The following is a 13,714-nucleotide window of genomic DNA, read 5'->3' as shown; positions in this document are numbered from 1 at the left end:
GGGGTGTGAAGATGCATTCTCTTCCAGGGCAGAGCTCCGGTAGCACAGCTTCCCTTTATATGTACGAGGTGATGATAGGGCATTATTGTGTGTGAATGAGAAGTTTGACCTTGTGCAGGGAGTGTGAAGTGTGATTTATCTCTCGCTCCAGGCGCATATAGTAACATCCCTTATGTAGGTGACATGGACGTGCTTCTGCCCTTGTGTAGGGGGTGTCAAAGGACATTGCACATATTGTAAACAGATGCGGGGTGACAATCTGTCCAGGGTACAAGTCCTATAAAAAGAAGTGGGGGGACTGACCAAATAGGACAATATGCAAATGACCTCATGACGTCACAACGTAGCGCTATTAAAAAAATAAAATAGTGCTATTTAAATTATTTGTGTAAATACTGGGACAGACTAACCCATCTGACAGTCTTACAGTGTCCACATTTATATACAGGGACAGAACAAAGGCAAAAGCATGCCTCTCTTAAGTACCTGTGGTCAAAAACGAATTCAAGGACATGAGCATATGGAGTTAATGCCAAGGGAAGAGAAAATTGCATCAAGGATTGGGAATGAATCGACCACCTTGCCAAATTCGATCAGAAAGAGAATCTTAATCTCCTTTAAATTAGTTTGTTTACTGAGGCCTTTAACCTGCTAAGTGGTTTCTACTCTGATTAACTTGGAGTAGATGTAGCCTTGCGGTTAGAGCTGTCAACCTCGAAGCTGGGGAACTGTGTTCGAGTCTCTGCAACGACGCTCAACATCCTGTGATTGTGGGCAAATCACTTAATTTTCCTGTGTTTAACAAAAATGAATGTGTCCATCTGTAACGAAACTGGTGCTCATGTAAAGAGCTCTGATACTCGATGTCTCGGGTCTAATTCGCGCTATATAAAACTCTTTAAAAAAAAGAGAAGTCTAGCTGTGTGCCTTTGTGTCCCTATGTAGCATTTACATTTAAGTGTGTGATTCCAGGCGGCCCCCAGTCAGCATATACAAACAAAGGAGGCCGGATGGCCCCTTAACTTAGGTCAAGCTGGAGGTGAAAAAAAGGCTGCCTGCACGTTGCTGCTCGGAATGGAAAGCTGGCAACCTGCAGGTGCTGCTGAAAGTGTCCAGGTGTCTTACTCTGGGACAAGTTGAACATATTTCTGTGGGGCCGAACTTCTCAGCAGGAGGGACGGCGTCCACCCTGTGAAAAGAGTGGGAGGACGCCGTGTACCTGCGTGTACCCCCGACTCGGGCCCTCAATCTGCCCCAATATACGAAACGTCAAGGTGCATTCTAACATTATGTACGGGGTATGAATCATCTCCTCCCCACAAGAAGCCAGCGAGAAACGGCCATTTACCCTTTTGTAGATTATGTGAAGAAACACAGAACACTTACACAAGTGGAGAGGGAAATACACCCTTATTTAAGAAATATAAATAGAAATTTTGCACATCTATGGTGCCTGTTGAGACCTAATGCGTGTGTGAAACGTCTTACCCTTTCCTACTTAATAGAAAGTACACCTTGCACTTATATACGGGACGTAATAGTACAGTTTGCACAGTTGTAGATGACATTATAGGACATTCTGCCTTTCGGAAGGTGGAGGGAATGATTGTGTAGGTGGTGTAGGACCTTTCTGCCCTTGTATCGTGGCTACACGGTTTTACAAATTAATTGACCCTCTTACCTCTTGGTTCTTTGCATGGAATGTTATACTCTACGCCAGTTTACTTCCTCTGTGGAAAAAAGTGGCCAGGACTCCACTTATATGCCATGGTCCTCATGGGCTGTCAGCAAGTTCTCCTTGCACAACAATGCTGAACCTTGATGTCTGATGTAAAGTTGAACAGGGAATGTGCTCAGTAGTAATGCACTTCCCTAGTCACTCTCGCACACATCTGTGCAAGGCAATGCATTAAGGAACTATTAATCAATCGGTAGTTTGTAAAGCACGGCTATTCAACCGTGAGGGTCTCAAGGTGCTGAAGGGAGGCAGTTGATCCGTCTGGGCATGGAGGTTTAGTCGAAGAGCCAGGTCTTGAGATCCTTCCTGAATTGGGAAGCTATCAGCATACATTGGGAGTTTTTACATATATGCCATTTACAATAGCTGAAAGACCATTCTCTGTCCTTCCTGGACCCAGCAAGGTCATTCCCTTAGAAGTGATGAATGTTACCCTGTTAGAAAGAATTAAAATAATCCCTTGAAGAGAGTTACGGTCTTCAGCATTTTTAATAGGTGCTATATCGAGGCTGGGATTGCATTCAAACCCCTTTTGTAAGAGGTTGGCACCGGGGTCCGACTTGAACATTATTACTCAGAGGTGGCTGGACTGCTCCAAATAACACCGACCTACTAGGTCACTGCCTCTCCTCATTATGTAGAAGACCAAAGAATCAACACATGGCCCAGCAGTTTGTGAATGGCCCCAACCCTTTATTTTGTTCCTTTTCACAACAAAATATTCATATTTCTTCTTGAAATTATCACTGCACAGGATTTTCTCTACAGGCTGCATGAGCAGAGCCTCTAGGTTGATTTTACCTAATTGTAGAACATCACTTAGTTTTCACAAGTTTGAAAACTGAAAATTTGCACTAGTAAAAGGGAGTGTAAAAACAAACTCATCCATTTACGTGTGCTTCTGTTTGAGGGAAAGAGAGCGTAAAAGAGATAATGAGAAATAGGGGGAGAGAAAGAAGGAAGCAAGCTAAATAAAAAGGCACGGTGTAAGTGAGGTTAAATGTGTGAGAATGCTAGGTAAGCAAAGTCTGCAAGGGAGAAGCGGTTTTCAAGAGGGGAAGCTATGTGTGCGTATTCATGAGAGGAGCATTTCAGTCAGACAGGAGGGTGAGAGTGGAAGTGCGGATAACATGGTCAGAGGTGTGTCTGGGACAGAAGAGGATCTTAGAGACAAGGTTGTGAGATGTAGGTGAGACTTGAAGATGCGTTAAAGGATGTGAGACAGGGATGTATGAGAGGGTAGTGAGAAATGGTCAGGAACAGATTAGAGTCTGTGCGTGTGTTGAGCTAGAGCTAGAGCAGGGGTCTCCAATGGGTAGCCCGGGTGCTACTGGTAGCTCACCAGTGTCTTGGATGTAGTTCTCTGAGGTGCAGCCCAGTACAGTAATTAATTCAACAATATTGAAGAAGGTCACTTTGCAAGAAAAAGTAAGATTTTCTTTGAGTGTGTCAACTCAACATGGAAAGTGCACCTTTGATAGAAAACCATGTCATTTGAGAAACTTCATATGCTGATGTTTGAGTAAAAAATGATTGAAAATCCAAAGCAGATTGAAACTGCCCTTTCAGTGATAGTTCATACAGAGTTGTGGATATTTATAGCTTTTAGTATTTCCCTTGTGCCAGTGGGCACTTACAGTTATGTCATTTGTCACGTGGAGGTATTTTATTATAATGAATCATTTCCTGACATTTGCTGTTATTAACCTCCTCTTATGAGCTTGGGTGTTTTAGCCTTCTACTGCAATATCAAAATTTAAATTTGTGTAACCAAAATATTGTATCAGAAGATAGGCTGTTACATTATCATGAAAGTAAGTATATAAAGATAAGTATGGTTTTATTTACTTTCTTAACTCTACATCTGCTTATCTTCAATGTATGTAGATGTGGAGTTTAGAATAGTGAATCTATACTTATCTATATATGCGCCTTCGTGATAATGCATTAGACAATGTTCTGGGTATTGTATTTTGGCATCTCTCGGTATTGTGACATACCTCTGGGTGGTCACTACTGGTAATCCTGCAAGGTGTAGCCACTATTGTGATTGTCTCTGGTGTGATCACTACAGCAACACTCAAAGTCATTAGTAGTTGAGGACTATTTTTATCGATCAGAAGTAACTCTTGCTATAGAAAAGGTTGGAGACCCCTGAGCAAAGAGGGAAGTGAGAGGCTGAGTGAGCACTGTGTCCGAGAACGGAGAAAAATGAAGCATTCACATGAAAAGCATGAGATAGGAGGGTGGAAGCGGGGAGTTGTCAGATAGATGTTGGGAGGGAGTGAATGAGATGGGAAGGTGTGAGTACCATGCATTTTAGAAAAGGAAGAAGAGAATGAATGATAAAATAAAGAATTCAAAAGAGTGTGAGAAAAACCAGTGTGAGACAGATGAGAGCAGCAGGGTCATTCTTTGCAGTTCCTTCTTAACGCATGGGCACGCCGGGTAGTCGCCCAGGGGATCCACGAGTATAGGGACCCTATGCTCTCAATGCTAATCTTTGCACATACCAGAATTTAACACAAATTTTCCATTAAACATTTAGATTACTGTGAGTGGTTGTGTAGGCAGGGCCCAGTGCACTGCTTTGCCCGGGCACCTATAATGGTGAGACGACCCTGATTTTTGGGTTGAGAAAACTAGGTGAATGCCTAGGCTGTCATCAGCAGGTGATGTCACATAACCAATGCAAGCAGCAAATGAGACACCACTGTGTGTGGGGTACATCATAAAAATGTGACTTGAGGATGGTAACAATCCTTGCACTGGTGAAACTGAGGTGATGAGGAGGAAGACTACAGTAGGCAATAGGAGACATTAAAAGACCATGTAGGTGAGAGGTAAAGGTGGTTAAAAAGTTGGAAACTGAGAAGAGAGTGATACAGTAAGTGTCACAGAGTAGGCTGGGAGAGTACAGGGTGGGAGAGATTCATGTGTGATTAAAGAGTGTGACATAGGCAAGGGTAAGAGAAGAGGGTGAATACAGAAATACAGGTGAAACCAGGAAAACGAGCATGAGTAGAGAGGAAATATAAACCAAAGAGGTGAACATGCACGAGAAATGGAGTGAAAGAGAGAGAGAGAAGAATGGAGCACACATATACAGATAGAAACTGGATAAGTGTGTGTGTGAGAGAGAGAGATGAATATCTAATAGACGGGCAATACAAAGGTCAGAAGAGGCAATGGAGTGCGGAGAATATGACTAGCATAGGGGCACATTTTTTGTTTTTGTCATTATGTATTTGAACTACATTGTTTGCCATCGACCTGTCTCTCTCCATATCACACCACAAGTAGGGAACTTCCCTGTATCAATATAGCAAGGCCCATCCTGTGACATCTAAGGTACACTGACTCATCTATAGGTGAATGTCAGCAGTAGAATCTGCAGGGTGTTTTAGCTGTAGGTTGTGGCAGCAATTGCATGAGGTAATTTAGTGACTAGAAAAGATTACAAGAGGTGAATCATGGTATCTCAAATAATCCTTTATTCAGCTTTGTATTTTGCAAGTCTGCTCTTTGGATTTTAGGATTCCTTTGTGTAGCGCTTGAATTCTTCGGTAAGCATACTTACGGTTACAGCCAACACGTGTTTCACCCTATTATGGCGTGCAAGCCTAAGGGTTTCTCAAGGCTTGTGTTGGTTATCTGAAAAGTTAAGCCTGAGTTTGAGTTATCTCAAACACCAGGTGATATCGTCGTCCACAGACATTTTTGTGTGGTCTATGTTGGAGAAACAGCATTCTTGGTGGGGTTCTCATTTTGTTTGTGACACACACTAAATATAAACACCCACAACGATGTTGTTTTTTAAATAGACTGCACTAGGCAGGATTTATCCCTAATTACACTTACCGAAGAATTCAAGCAATGTGGAAAGGAATCCTTTAAGCTAAAGAGCAGCCTATGAAACTACAAAGATGAATAAAACATTAATTGAGATGCAGTGATACAGCTCTTGTAGTTTGTGCTAGCCATTAAAGAATATGATCCAATTATTGCCACTGCTCTACACCCCAACTTGCTGCTAAAAACTGTTGACACGAATGAATACCAGGCATAAATGTTAATTAAGGAGAGCAAGGGACCTTTATATTTTTTTTATAACACTTGATTTAAACGATGTGACAGCAGTGGATTGGAGGATATGACAAAAGGAGTTACAGTGGTGACAGCAGGACTCAGAGTGACAGCAGCAGCACAACCTCCAGGATGACAGAAAAATCAGACAGCATCGTGCTTGAAAGCAGGGGGTATACATGTGATTGACAGCAAGTGTGACGACATCACCTACATGAAAGGAATGTCAGCACTTACATATTAACTCACTCGTCCCCCTGTCGGCTCATTTCAGTGGAGTAATCTCCCACTCCAGAGATCTGGCTGTTACTAAGATACACTCATTCCTTTAACTCTATATGTCCTGTATGCAATGAAAGCTTGCACTGTTCTACCTTGCTGAATATGTTCTGAGAAGACTGGAAGCTTGCACTGCAGCTGCTATCGTTGAGAGAGGGAAGCTTATTTTACTCCTGCCATGCTTTGCCTGTTCTTTGAGGAGGCAAATATTGCACTGTTTCCGCCCAAACTGTACCTGTCCTGTGAGGGAGGGAAGTTTCCATTGTTGCACCCAAAAGATGTACCTACTGTCCCACCTTATAAAAAAAAGAAATATATATATGGAATACCCTCACAAAACATGCCCCAGGAACCAGGAACTGTTTCACAATATTTAACGAGTGATACTGAGACATATAGTCCCAAGGAAGGTTGCCTTACCCTGTAAGGGCAATATGCGAGTGCTGAAACATGTCGAGAGAAAAAAATAAGCACGGTCTGTTGCTCGACCTTCTGGTTTTTAATTATGTGGGGCGCCATTAAAAACAAGACATTTTAGGTCATCCACCCACAGTATTAATATTGGTCTGACATGGGCAGTAATTCACCTAAATGCCCGGGGTAGAGGAAGTGACTTCACATGCTCTTTGACTTTCACTCACACATACACATGCTGCTTACACATACACACGCTTACATATACCTATATACACACATACACCCACACTTACACACTCTGCCTACACATACACACACCATCTCTTACATAAACTCCATCAAAACTACAAGCATGCATACAACATACATACATTTAAAAGCATTATTTTTTTCACTTTGCTTAGCTGCTTGGGAAAGTCATATTCCAGCTATTTGTACTCCCTTTTTTATTAATTTAATAATGAATAATGTAACATTATTTGCTATAATTATAATAACAAATAACAAGGAGAGTGAAGCCCCAACCAGCGTCCATAAGGACCAGCTGCTTCAGTTCCTGCACTGATTTTGCGACTGCTGACACTAGGGGTCGCAAAGGCATTGCCCGGGGGACACAAAGGGCAATAAAGGGGGTTGCAGCAGCAACCCCTGGTGACCCCTAAATAAAGTCCATGTGGTCTGATGTTTTTACAAATGAAAAGCAAGTAGTTTACATAACCTCGCGTAAACTAGGGAACCCGTCACCACCCTTTGTACAACATAAGGGCAGTAGTACTCCAAGTGCATTAACCCCTTCCACGCTCATGACGAGCTGGGCTCGTCATGAGGTAGCCTCCTCGCACGCTCATGACGAGCCCAGCTCGTCACGTAACATGCGCTTTACAAAATCTCAGCGTGCGAGCGGAATTCCGCCCGCACGCATGGTAGATGAGTGTTCATCATTCTAAGTGAGTGCATGAATGCATAATAATTCCATAGGTGTTACGGCCATATCTTCTCTGAGTGTTGTACTTCTTTTATGCTTACATCTGTTTAGGGAGCTCACACAATAATCTGTTATCTTCTCATTGCCTCTTCAGCATGTTCGCCATAGGTGCTGGAAGAAGGGGGTGGGGGGGGTGGGGCAAGGGGGGACTACAGCTTCCCCCAAATAACAGTGCTGGGGTTCCAAAGATGAATGAGCAATAGAGAAGCCTTTACATTTAGTTTTTATCATGTCACATTTGCTGTGTGTTAAAAGGCAGAGATAAAAATGTCATGCTGCTTCGTCTGACAAATTGCTGCTTTTTCTTTTAGCATGGAAATTGGTGTTTACTTTTCTTTCACTGACTGCTAGGTGAGAGGATTTTGTATAATGAATTATGTGTCGATGTTGCTGGTGAGAAAGGAAAGGAAGTAGAACGTCGTTTTCTAACACACAACAACATTTAAACACCTAAAAATGAACTTTTACATATATTTCAAAATATATCAGCAGTTATGAAAGGACAAATGAAGCATTGTTTTAACCTGTGTTGTGACTGTTCTATGCAGGAGGGGAAACAACCTTTACAAAGCAGTCATTACATCGCACTACACTCACAACGCTGTCATTATATCGCAACATCCCTTACAACACGTCACTACATCACATGTCACTACAACACAGGCAATACAACGCATACCATTACAACGCATACCCCTGGAGTTAGAATAATAATATGTACCCCTACACTATCCAACACTTACCCTACTGTTGCACGCCCTGGAGTTAGAATAGTAATTTTTACCCCTACACCATCCAACACTTACCCTACTGTTACACCCCCTTGAGTTAGAATAGTAATTTGTACCCCTATACTATCCAATACTTACCTTAAATGCAATGTAATGGTATGCGTTGTAAAGGTAGTATGCGATGTAATGGAATGCATTGTAAAGGTAGTTTTTAATATGCGATGTAGTGTCATGCGATGTAATGGAATGCATTGTAGTGGATGTTGCGATGTAAAAACTGCATTGTAAGTGCATGCGTTGTAAATGTATGCGTTGTAACGTCATACATTCATGCAGGAGCAGTCCGTGCAGGTAAGAGCGGTGGGGTGGTGGGGCCGGGTTGGGAGGGAGATTCCACAGACGGCCACAAGAGAAAATTAAATAAATAAATAATTTTCCCTCGTCTGTCGAAATCCCCCCACCCGGCCCCACCGCCCCATCGCTCTTACCTGCACGGGCTGCTGCTGGTTCTATGTATGTGACAGAACCATGTTCCAATCCTCTGGCTGCAGTCAACTGCTGTGTACATATTGTTGGTGTTATGGAAGGTTGGGCTGATGCTGTCCGTTGTATTAGTTTTAGTGAAACTAAGTATAAAATATATTACTATACAAAAGCAACAAGCAGTGGCAATACCAATAGGTCTGCATTGGCTGCTAACATTTGGCTTTATTTGCCAGTGTTTGTGAATGGTGTTTGTAAAACTGTAAAGGAGACTACTTTTTGTGTGGAGGTGCAGATAATGCAAAAGAAGCATGCTGGTACTCACAGAGGGCGAGCCACTGGCTGAAGTGGGCTGACCCTGTTCCTCATGCTGTTTGCTATGGTGAGAGGAATAAAAAATGTGAATGATACACTGACAGACCAAAAGATGAAGTTCCTATAAGTATTCCATAAAAATAATTTTATTAAAATGAAAAGCTCTTGGCAAATGCCAGACCTAAAAACAATTGGGATTATCAAGGGTTATTTTAATGCTCATTAAGTGTTAGTCAGAATGAATCACCATAGAATGTTAGTAGAGTATTATTTTAGTTTTGCCTGGGAAACAGGCCTAGTGTTTAGTAGACTAGAACGCTTTGTAGAATTTTGAAACTTTGCTGCCAAGTGGCACAACAATATCACGTGTAACACAACTCAGCCAGTTCTAGAATTTTGGCCAGCATCACTTTGCATACTGGAGTTGTTCAGTCCAATAAAATAGAAAGGTTAAAGAGGCCAGTGGTGGAGGGGGAGGAAATAGTCTTTAAAGTGCAGCTGGTAGCATCCCTAACTGATGGGCAAAACATTACAACTCCTCGAAAAGCAAAAGGCCATGGTATAAGGCCTTAGTTCCCAGTACAAGGAAAGCAGCAGCAGTTGAATGTGTCTGAAAAGATGCGAGAAAAGAACAATGGACTGATGCCCCTCTTTCCCAGAAGAGTGAGCTGGCGTGCTTCAGGTGGAGCGCATGCAACATCTCTGCACCTTGAACAGGTGCAACGCGTGTTTCAAGTTCTGCGACAGCCGCCAGTTCTCTTTTTATTTTATGGCCATTTTGTGGTCAGTGATATGCTTTGTTGTAGCCAGAAGTCTCAGGAAAGTAGTACCTGGTTGAACCAGTCTTGAAAAGATCCTTTTCTAAGACATACTTGTTTGAAGGAACAGAGAGGATGGTATTCTTGGGCACTGCCGCACCCTTATAATGAGGTGGGAGCTCTCTGACAGGAGCAAGAAGAGACATTCTGGGCTTTTCCAAGTGGGTGCTTCCTCTAAGGCAGGGGTGCCCCTCCATTAGGGCAGAGGAGTGCCACCCGGCCACCAGCTGCAAATAAAACAATAATACAATGGGTTTCTAGCCCGTTTTCTTATTGTTTTATTTTAATCTGCCTGGACCCGCCCCCAGGATTCTGATGAGTCTTGGGGTGGGTCCTGGGGGATAATACCGTAGCACTCCCTTGTCCCTTCACTGCGCATGAGGTGTTTGGCTGGATGTTTAAGGCCGGCCAAACACTTCATGCACTGTTAAGCTTTCTCCAGCCCCAGCTGCATTGGAGAAAGTGGGCACGGGGTCCCAGTCTGCCTGGGAGCGCAAAGATGTAGCGCTCAGGCCAATCCTGACACTGCTTTCCTGCAGTGCAGTCTGGGAGCCTGTCCCAGAAGCAGGAAGAGTGTGATGGAGCGGACGGTGGAGGTGATCAGGTTAATTTGTTTCTTTTCTTTTTTATTTTGTCCCCCGAGTACCCTTCCACCAACTCCCTCCTCCAGCACGCCCCACCACTTTGGCAAGGGATGGGCCGCGACTGCTCTAAGGACTCATCTCACACACCAGTGAGCCTCTTACCTTAAAGAGGAAAACGCATCTGTTATTGGGGTTTATGACATATTCTAGGATGCACCTTTTTTTCCTCAACTCTCCACAGAATACTGTTTTTTCAGCAAGACAAACCACAATGTCATTGATAGAGTACTTGAAAAGGCTAGCTTTGCTACAGCATTGGCTGTCACGTCTTTCTATAAACAGTGGACTGGCCACAAGGACCCACTGGTGACACTCAACAGGAAACTCTCTTGAATGAGAGACTGCCACGGCCGGTGCAGGTAAGAGCGGTGGGGCCAGGTGGGGGGGATTGGAGGGGGGATTTAGATTGACGGCAATGAGGGAAAATTAAATAAATAATGTACCTTCGTCATCGTCTGTCGAAATCTCCGTCACCCGGCCCCACCGCTAATACCTGCACCGGCCACGGGTGCTGAAAGACGCTACTTACAGGAGGCTACTTGCAGAAAAGATGGTGGAATAGGAGGGAACCCAGCCAGGTACTCAGAGGAATACAGGGCTGAAATGACACACACAGTTGCAGACAAACACCAACTCTTTGAATCCAAAGTATATTTAACCAGCTCCACACAGAAAGCAACACTGTAGTCAGCAGGTACAAATTCTAAACGTGTTTTCTTGTATAGTTCAAAATAAAATTGCAGGCGCTAAAACAGTTAAAAAAGGTAGTAGAAGGGAGTTACACACCTCCACTGTTTCTCATGAGTCTTCTCAAAGACATTCTGGCACAGTTTATTGCCTGATAAATAGTCACATGGCTAAATTGTATCCATGTGCCTCCAAAGTACTTAATTAAATCCATTACTAAAAGTGCAGTTAAAGGAGCAATCATAAGTTATTGTGAAGCCACTTCATAATGTATATGACTCGCTGGTGACATACAGCTAAGATTAAATCCAGTAAGAAAATTAGGTCAACCTCTTTGAAGAACAAAACATGCTTAACACATAACCAAGACCTGCAAACTTAGAAGTTACTAGAAGTATACCTCTCTGTACAAACGTATAAACAATAAAGTGTACTCGCCGATTATTAAACTCATCCGAATTATTATTGCACAAAGTAATGGATGGTGTTGTTAGTGTGCTACCCTTAATTATACACTATCCCCCAGATTCATCAAAGTCATGTTTTGCGAGTCCTTAATAGCGAATTTTAAGGATTCGCTATAAAAGACTCTCAAAACGGGATGCATGTAGGAATCACAATACTTTTTGCGATTTCTACTGATTCCTTATTTGCGTTCGCTAATTGCTAATCGCAAATAAGGAATGGCTATCCCATTTATTCCTATGTGCCTAAAGGCCCATAGGAATGAATGGGGAGTCATTCCTTATTTGCGATTAGCAATTAGCGAATTGCAAATAAGGAAGCAATTTCAAGGGTGCCAGGGTGTCCAAAGGACACCCTTTTGCACCCCTGAAATGGTAATGTGCACTGGTGTTGCGCACACACATGTCCACAGAACATGTATGTGTGTAACATACAACTTAGAAAATGCACTAAAGTGCATATTTCTAAATTTTTGCTATTTACCACGTAGTTGAACTTCGCGGTAAATAGCGGCCCCAGATTGCGAATTTGCAATCTTGGAATGGTTCATGCATTGCATTTAAGGAATCGCAAATTGCTATTCCTTAAATGCAATCGCAATTTGAGAACTCGCAATTATTTGCGAATTCTTAAATTGCGAGTGCATGAACCCTTGATGCATCTCAAATTCCATTTTTGCGGGCGCAAACGGCCGAATTTTGCGATTCAAACCGTTTGCGCTCGCAAAAATGCTTGATGCATCTACCTGTAAGTATTCATAATGAATATTTGTCCCTTAAGAAAAAATAGTATAGATTTAAAACCCAGAGTGGAAATCAATGATGACTTATTACAACCACACAAAGAAAGAATGCAACAAATAGTATACTTAACAAAATAATTAGTAAAATGCATATTTGTCTGATGTGGGAGAGCCCTATTTAAAAATCATCTTCCTTTTGTGTGTTCATTTCCACCTTTTTGAGACTGATGCTAGTGATGTTTTAAATCTGTACACTGGAGCAACGCTTTCCAATCACTAGTGTATGTGCTCTTACTCCTAAAACATGACAGAATTGACTAACTCCTAAATGGCTTTTTTAACTTTCCAGTAAGGTTAAAGTATATGGTGCAGGGAATATAGTAATGGCACGGAAAGTTGAATGACAAATGTGGACTGAAGCACGTATTGTGCCAGCCTCTTAACTGACAAGTAAAACAAGGCTTCAGGCCTAAGTGTGTAGCTTAACTGCTGAAGCTTTCAAACATGTAGGCAGACCTATCAAAACAAATTTCAATCTTTGACAGGAAGGAACCCTACTTTTAAATATTTACTACTAAGTCATTCCAATGTATGCCTTGTAGCCTACAAGGTAGTGTGCCTAGTATGTCAAGTGGAAGCATAAGAATGTTGTTTCCTCATGTTTCTACAGTGACTAGCTCCCCAAAAGCAATTTTCACTGTATTGGGATGTAGATTTTTCTATGTGAAAAGACTAAAGTACTATTAAAACACTATTTTTGTAACTTTGGTTTAGAATATTCTATAGACTCCATTCAACGGTACTCATTTTATCAACCTCAGATGGATGAAAGGCTGAGTAGACCCGCCAGGATTTGAACCGGTGACCATGAGGTCCAACACAGGCCACTGAAGTGGATGCATTAGTCAACTGAGCCACCAGACCCGGACAACTGGAGAACAGTACTTATTTCTTCTAATGGCACCAATAAGTTTATTAGTTCTAAGATGTAGTGGATTTATCATGCTCCCCACTTGTGGAAGTTCACTTGTGAATTGGAAAATATAAATTACATGTGTACTTTTACAATTGATAAAGGTTCTTATATTATATTGTTATCAGTCTATATTTATTCATACCTGGGGCAAACTTGGCAGTTTCCATAGCTAAAATAGGCCATTCTAACAAGCCTGGTTTTCTTTTCCTGCTGCAATATAAAGAGGTTCTTGTTCACCTGAACAATAATCATTTCAGCTTGTGAACGGGATTTTCTTGCTTGTGGAGCTAGGTCGTTTTTAAGAATTGCATTTGAACGTAATACATGGCAATGCTTACTGATAATCCT

The sequence above is a fragment of the Lissotriton helveticus genome, chromosome 5_1, assembly GCF_964261635.1.
Source record: "Lissotriton helveticus chromosome 5_1, aLisHel1.1, whole genome shotgun sequence".
NCBI classification, from domain to species: domain Eukaryota; kingdom Metazoa; phylum Chordata; class Amphibia; order Caudata; family Salamandridae; genus Lissotriton; species Lissotriton helveticus.
The sequence above is the reverse complement of the archived record's forward strand: the minus strand, read 5'-3'. Positions refer to the sequence as shown.